At 38.0% G+C, this 8615-nt stretch overlaps 1 pseudogene; it reads left to right on the forward strand.

Annotated features, from left to right (window-relative positions):
• The first annotated feature begins 704 nt into the window (after positions 1-704).
• Positions 705-2384, forward strand: LOC149208843 (aldehyde oxidase GLOX pseudogene; annotated as a pseudogene).
• The last annotated feature ends 6231 nt before the right edge of the window (positions 2385-8615 follow it).

Consider the following 8615-nt stretch of genomic DNA (forward strand, 5'->3'; position numbering starts at 1 on the left):
TTAATTAAATTTTATAACTTCATTATTTAAATTATGTAAATAACCATGAAAAGTTATATTATTGATATAAAAAAATAAAACAAAAATTCTAAATTCCTTTCAATAGAGGACGCTTCAGACCACGCTTCTCAAAATAATTACAATAAGGACCGTATGAACAACCAGGAAAAACTAAAACTACATCGTTAGGACAGTATGAACAACCACGAAAAAATGTAATTGCAATCCAAGTCCTGGAATTATAATTTCAGGTTGGGGGAGAAATTACAATAGCACAAATTAAAAAACTAAAACTACATTGTAAAGACAGTATGAACAACCAGAAAAAATTGTATTTGCAATCCAAGGCAGGTGACGGGAAATTAGTTCTTCTCATTTCCGAACCGAGGGAGGTACTTTCCATTGAAAAAGCAACTCGATGCTCTACTTAATATTCATTTTTTGTGTTCTTTTGGCCGAGCTAACTCGAGAAGAAACCTCAGTGCTGAAACGTATCTGGTAGCGTAATACAGTGTAATGGATACGCGATAAGGCAATGCAAAGATTCATTCCAATCTTATTGACATGTGCAGACCTACCATTTTGAGTTTGTCACTCTATAAATGTTATTTAATCTGGGATCTTGCAGTATCCACACCTGCTAATTCATTGTATCGTTAGTCTTTCGCGATCTGAGATTAGCGGGAGAAAAAATCCAACTTATAATGGAATTATCTCAGAATATCCAGTACTGTTTATGGAACGTCATGGTAACTGTGCTGTGGATTTTAGGCACACTGTCAGGGGAAGCAGCAGCACAGTTGGTGATGCCGGGAAGTTGGACACTTCTCATACAGAACGGCGGAGTGTCCGCCATGCACATGACTGCGACTTATCTTAATACCGTCGTCGTGTTCGACACAACCAGCTTTGGTCCTTCGCTGTTGTTGCTCGACAACGGTCGATTCCGCGACAACCCGCAGGATCAGGTTCTCACTTACGACTGTTGGGCTCATTCCATCGAATATAACGTGCGCACCAACACGATCAGACCTCTAATGATCTTCACCGATACCTGGTGTTCATCCGGTGCCTTCGCCGCCAACGGGACGCTGGTTCAGACGGGTGGTTGGAGAGATGGGGGGAGGGTAATCCGCTACTTCGTCCCCTGCTCGAATGGGGCTTGCGACTGGAATGAATCGCAGTCTTCCAGTCTCGCTGACAGCCGATGGTACGCATCCAACCAGATCCTTCCCGACAACCGCATCATCGTCGTGGGGGGTACCGGACATTTCACCTACGAATTCGTTCCGAAAAGCCCGGGTGAGGGAACCTTCAGCTTGCCTTTCCTGTCTCAGACACGAACCAGTGCGCAGGTGGAGAACAATCTGTACCCGTTTCTTCACCTTTGCTCGGACGGGAACCTGTTCATCTTCGCCAACAGGGATTCCATTCTTCTGGACTACACGAACAATGTTGTGGTGAAAACCTATCCTAGGATCCCCGGGAACGGCCATAGAAACTACCCGTCCACAGGGTCTTCCGTCATGCTTCCCCTCTCTTCCTCCAACGGGTTTCAGAAGGTCGAAGTCCTCATCTGCGGGGGTTGCCCCGACAACGGTTACGCTTCAGCAAAAGCGGGCAACTTCATCGACGCCCTTAACGACTGTGGCAGAATGGTGATAACCGACCCTAATCCTGTGTGGACTATGGAGACCATGCCTAGCCCCAGGACCATGGGCGACATGCTGCTTCTCCCAAACGGAGAAGTGATAATCATCAATGGCCCCCAGAAAGGCGTGGCCGGGTGGGACTTGGCCAGCACTCCCGTCATCAACCCTTTACTATACCGACCCAATGCCCCTCTTGGCAACCGTTTCTTCAACCTTGCACCCAGCGGCATTGCCAGAATGTATCACTCCTCAGCAAGTATTTTGGCCGACGCAAGAGTTCTGGTAGGCGGCTCGAATCCCCATTCCGGTTACGTCTTCATCGGAACGGCCTACCCGACAGACCTTCGGCTGGAAAGCTTCAGCCCTTACTACCTGGACCCAGTTTACATTATTCTCCGACCATGTATAACTTCCGTCTCCTCCACTTCCATTCGGTATGGCGCCGCCTTCAACATTGTATTCACTGTGGCTGCCACTCTGAACCTTGCCACCGTTATCCAAGTGAACATCTACGCTCCGTCGTTCACCACACACAGTCATTCTATGAACCAGAGGTTGCTCACTCTCGCAGCTTCAACACCCGCTCTCCTTCCCAGCTCAATCAACGTTTACTCATTGTCGGTGACAGCCCCTCCCAGCGGAGTAGCTGCACCGCCTGGATACTACATGATGTTTGTGGTGAATGGGGGCATTCCAAGCGTCGCCAAATGGGTTCAATTCCGAGCAGCTTAATAATCTCCAAGGGGGGCGACGTCGTTGTTTACCATTTATTGTATTGTAATAATCACTTGTGTAGTGATCCTAATGCAATATAGAATAAGAGGCTAACTGCATCAGAATGATTGATTTCAGCCAATGGTATTGTAAAATTTGTGCAGCGGATTCCAGAAAATTAATCGGGAGATGTGTTTTATCAGTTACATGTCGTTTCGATTCAAGATTCCGAATCTTACAAGTAACTGTGTTTTTATCAATGGCATGTTCGGTTATTTTTGATAACTTAGATTTCGTGCAATGACTTACATATATAAACATTTTATATTATAATTATTTTCAGGATGTATTACATAATTGAGTTTTTTTTAAAATGAATCTGGAAGATAATTATAATGTTTCTAGTCACAGAAGTCGGCATTCAAACATTATATATATAAGTGCATCCAGCCTAGTAGCTCTTGCTACCAGACACTGTGTTTAAACATGGCGTGATTATTAATATTGAATTTCGTTAATGCTCTCATTAAATCTGTTGAACTGTATTAATGCTTTATTTTAGCATTGAAATAAATTCTTAATTATGGGGAGAGGTAGCGTACGAAGGAAGGAGTCATGGGGAGGCAATCAGTGCCCTCTCGGCTGTATCAGGACACAGTCTTGTGGCCATAAATGTGTTGGTCCAATTCAAATAAGGGGTTTGGCTTGATTCTAGGGAAATTCATGGAGTTCCAGTGTGGGTGTGGAGTTCACAGAGCATCCAATTTGCACGGAGCTACTGAAAATAGAGAGATTGAATTAGAAACGTTGGGTGCTGGCTGAGACTATGAAATCACTATTGTGGATATGAAACGCGGTTGGCTATGAAACCACTGGTACTTGTTGTGGCTGTGAAACAACTAGTTGGCTACGAAACCACTGGTACTTGTAGCTGTGAAACAACTAGCTGGCTATGAAACCACCGGTACTTGTTGTGGCTGTGAAACAACTGGTGCTTCTCAAACTGCTAATAAACCACCTCTGGTGCCGGGATGTATCTCATCATGTGTTGATAATATATTTAGATCCCTCCATGAAATTGGATAGATATAAGGCCGTGGGGAAAATTGTTCGGCCTTCAAGCCTTTGCTAAAATCCCATATTACTTCCATGATTGTTGGCGGCCAATACTGATGGCCGGCATAATATGCCTCGGGGATAGGCCCACCTGCTATCGGCCTTGCGGCCTTCTTGGGCCCTGGGAGAGTCAAAGCGCCACCCATTATGCTGAAGGGAACCGACCCGATGTGGTGAGGACTGAGTGGGTCATCTGTTCTCGAACCTGTGGGCTCCGGGACAAACTTTACGTATTTCAGTTTGATTGTGGCCAACGGACCCCTCCGCTGTCAAACCACTGGTTCATAAGACTCCAGCTACGTAGCCACAGGGAAGGACCCCACGTAAGTTTTGACTTGTGGTCATTGGGTTGTGTTAGGACGAATTTGTAATGGAGTTTGTACAACTGTCCCTAAGTAGGATATGCCAACTAGCTCGTGGGCCCGCGGCCACAGAGATAAAACGCGCGAGTTATAAAGAACCACGCTGAGTGGAGCCCAGTCCGGTGTGACATGGACCAGCGGCTCCATCCTACGCGTGGATTTCGACCTTTGTTCAAGACGTATACCAACACAACAGTATCACAGGCAAGGCCGAATGCCCTGGTCCAGAACTGTGAACGGTAGGTCCACGTGACATTGCCACTTAGAGTAAATCCAGAGCCATGAAGGTGCCATGTGGCATTCCAATGACTTGGAACGAAGGATAAGTATATCGCCATAAAACTCCATTTTCATGGCAGACTATGAAGTTCGAGTTAAGATTTTTATGAGAGACTATGAAATTGCAATTATGGACTACAACCTATAACTCAACATTTAGCAAGAAATTTATGCGTTAACAAGAGCTGAAACATCCCAATGCATATTAGCATAGTAGTGGTGTGAATTACAATGAGACACACTCTTTCTTTGTAGGAAATGAGACACACTCTCTCTTTGTAGGAATTGATTCAAGGTGGAGGGAAAAATAAATCATGCACTCAATTACTTGAGTTAGAACTCAAAACAAGAGGCATTGCACGGTTGCTTTGTAATATGAATTTTTTTTTTAAGATATTCTTACTATGAGTTATGAGAGACATATGATTAGTGTCTTTGAGCATTTAAAGTCTTTTTTTTCTTATTTTTAGAAGAGTCGCATTATATTGCCATTATATCTCATGTTGTTGGATTCATAGAAAAACCAAGCTGGGAAAATTCTAAGAACCCCCTAAATTTATATGTATAATAAATGGGCGAATCTCCATGGTATATAGGAAAAATGGAAGGCGATTTTATCAATAATATAATATGTATATATAATTTTTTGGCGAATCTCTCACCAGGCATGGCGAATATTTTACTCAATTATAAAATCTTGTAAGATCTTGGTATTAGCATGGGTCAATACCATGGGTTATCATAAACCTGGAGCTTAAAAATTATTATTAGTAATTTATAAAAATTAATAAAATTAATAGTTGATTTTTATTTTATTTTTTATTTTAACCAAGCTAAAATGTTTAACATACATAAAATTACAACATCCATTTTTACTCTTTATCCACCCCGAGAGGGATCAAATATTTTTTCACTCTATGCTAGTTTGCATATCACGATATTTGATACCTCTCAGTGGTTAGTAGATCCAGAGTAAAGATGGATCTATGCTGGTTTAATTCCCCCATTTAAATAGCCTACATTCTAGGTGAATACCATGGGTCAATACCATGTGCCATTTTGGTGAATACCATGGGTCAATACCATGCGCTATTTTCATTTTTATTAATACTAATATTAGGGTTAATAATGTTTTTTTGCATGGTATTAATAACAATGTATTTGTCCCATAGTATTTTGCCCATAGGTTTCACGTAAATATAACGCATTTTTTGAGTGTTCGTAAATATAAGGTGACTTATGGAGTAAATATAAAAAAATGTTTTATTTGTTTACCATACCTCTTGTTTGTTTATATTTTTATTAATTTACCATACCTCTTTTACAAATATGGTATTTGGCCCATAGGATTCACTTAAATAAAACCTCTTTCTTGAGCCTTCATAAATAGAATGAGGGTTATGGACTAAATATAAAAAGAGGTTTTATTTATTTACCATAAGTCTAGTTTATTTATATTTTTATTTATTTACCATACCTTTTGAGTAAGTGTAAAAAAACGTTTTATTTATTTACCATACCTCCACTTTACTTATATTTTTATTTGTTTACACCCTTGCAAGTATAGAAGGTGACTTATGGAGTAAATATAAAAAATGTTTTATTTATTTACCATACTTCTTTTATAAATATGGTATTTGGCCCATAGGATTCACTTAAATAAAACCTATTCTTGAAAATGGACGAATGGATTCACTTAAATAAAATCTATTCTTGAAAATGGGCAAATGGAAGGTTGTAACTCCTAATTTCAAGCAAAATTTACCTTTTTTACCCTCTCCCTTAAAATAAGGTGGGCTATTTGAGGTGATTTGTAAAAATGTTCTATGATACAAAATATTCGCCCACTAAAAATTTAAAACCACTTAATTTCCCCAAAGGGCGAACATTCGCCCCTAAAATTTTCTATGAAACCAAGTGATCTTATCTTTCTAGATTGTTCTAAGTTTTAGAAGAATCACACGTATTGTCATTATATCTCATGATTATTAAATTTATTAGAACACTTAAGAGATCCAATCTTTTTAGGTTAAGAACTTTCCCCCAAAACAAATTGCACATCCATGTTTTCCAATGTAGAAGGAATTCCCCATCCTCTTTTTGGTCTTCTTTAAACACATTTATGCATCAATGAGAGGGTTTATGTGCAAATATCATGCCATATTTCAATCCTAATCCCTCTAAAAAAATCTTACCATTTTTCAACCCTAAACCCTATAAATATCTTCATCTATAAATTATCCTAGTGAAAGATCTTAAAAATTTAATTTTATCATTTTCTAACTTGGAAACAGAGTAATTAAAGATGTTTTGAAATCTTTATCAAGTTAAACACATTAATTAATATTTTTGATAAAATACTCAACTCTATCACTTACAAAACAATGTTAAGATCTATCTTAATAATATCTCAATTATTTCAATATATATATATATATATATATTTTATATTGGTTTAAAAATTCAAGCTTTATGTTAATAAGATATCAATTATTTCAATATTCTTTTTATAAGATCTCAATTATTTCAATATTTTTTTTGGTTGGTTTAGAAATTTTAATTCCATGTTAATAAGATATCAGTTATTTCAATATTTTTTTTATATTGGTTTAGAAATTCTAGTAACTATATTTATCAAAATAATAAAAATTATATTAAATTACTAAAATTCATAAAATATTAATTTTTTTTGTGAAATAATTTTTTCTCCCGTGTCGTATTATTATTATTATCAACCTTCCATGCTAAAGAGAAAATAATTATTAACCTTTACATGACAATGCTAAGGAGAAAATAAAGAGAAACGACGTGTACTTCATCATAATGTTTGAAATGAAAAAATTAGGAGAAGGGGGAAGAACCGCCGTGATTGAGGGGCGAAGACAGAAGACTGAGGGTAATCGTTGCCCAGGTCGGGTGATATCGGTGTAGTCAAATGGACCGTAGATATAATTAAACGTCGTGTGAAAATTCGATGCATTAGGTGCCAAAATTATGACTTCTAATTGCCGGTGAATGTTCACCCGTGGATTATTAATATTATATTTGTATAGAAAAAATAATTTTTTTAATGTAAATGAATAAAAATGATAAAATTAATTAGGTATTTATTTATTTTTTATTACATTTTAATATGGATAAATAATAAATTATTTATGTGTTGATGTGAGTTGTCATTATGAATTTTTAGGTGTTATTTTAAAAGTAGTTATTTTTTTATTTGTGTAAAAGTAGTTATCCTCATGTGTATTGTCTATGAGTAATAGATCATTTTTTTCGAATCTTATTATTTAAAAATAAGAAATCTGATTGTTATATATGTAACTTCTTTATGTTATCAATATGCAGTATGTGATTTGTTGTGTGCACAATCTCTTATTACTTTTCAATTTTTATCATTGGATGGGAACCTGTTCTGACTTGATTTCCTTATAGGACGGCCATGAAAATGTGAGAGTTGTGAGGGCTAATCCTCTATATAGATTAGTTAGTGTTTGATTTTCATGTTTGTGTGAGTACATTTTATTCTTGGTATGCATTTGTTGTATGTGCTGGAGATAATAGCCATCACTCAAAGAAGTTTGCGGCTGGTGCTTGAAACAGTTCAACGGTTTGAGACTAGACGGAACGTTCAATTTTTTTTTCATGAGCCATCAATGATTCAGTTTTAAGGGTTTCAAATTGGATCTGTTTCTGTTTTGTCTAATTGGCGATTTTTAATTGGTTGGTGGAGTGGATGCTGGCATATAATAACCTGTGTAGATATTGAGGATAGGTAGGCCATTGGCTAGATCTAGAGAAATAACTTCAATTTATGTCTAGATCGAGTTCCACATCTTCTCAAGTTCCACATCTTCAATACTGGAAAATGGTTGAACCGCTTGAAGTCTGCAATCCACAGCAAATATCAAATCGCATTTGGAAAAAGCGTACATGCTACAACAAGCAATGAATGTCGTTAATATGAGCGGATCTTGCAGTGCGTCTGTACAAGATAATTCATATCGATTTTTTGTTGCAGACAGATTAAGGGGAAGTAATGACGGATTCTCTGCATACACCCGTCAATGCCCAGGAACTTTCAGTTGCCCACAAATGGTTGGGTAGCATTGCTCAGAATACCACGGCAGCGAAGAGCAAGGTCTCGGATCCTGGATATGAGCTGCGTCCAGTTGAATTCATGTCTTTTGTGCTTCTTATGCTCACGGGCTCCCTGCAGAGATATTGGGTTTGAAAAAGTATATATAAAATTGTAGCATGTAAATTTTTGTGGTGAGATTGCTCGAAGGAAACCCAGTATGGCTCGTGATCACTTTAAAGCACGACTGCTAGGTCAACGTTGTAACATAAAATTTGAGAGGACAACCTGGATTTTTCAAGTGGTAATTGATGTTGCTGCTCGATCGTGTCAAATCAAGTTGCTGAACGAAAGAAGGGAAATATAGACCACGTGAGAGAAGGACAAGCTGCGCTTTTAAAAAATCAAATACAA

The sequence above is a fragment of the Pinus tabuliformis genome, chromosome 1_2 (assembly GCF_031772625.1).
Source record: "Pinus tabuliformis cultivar Carrire ecotype Pingquan chromosome 1_2, CPIR1, whole genome shotgun sequence".
Lineage (NCBI taxonomy): Eukaryota > Viridiplantae > Streptophyta > Pinopsida > Pinales > Pinaceae > Pinus > Pinus tabuliformis.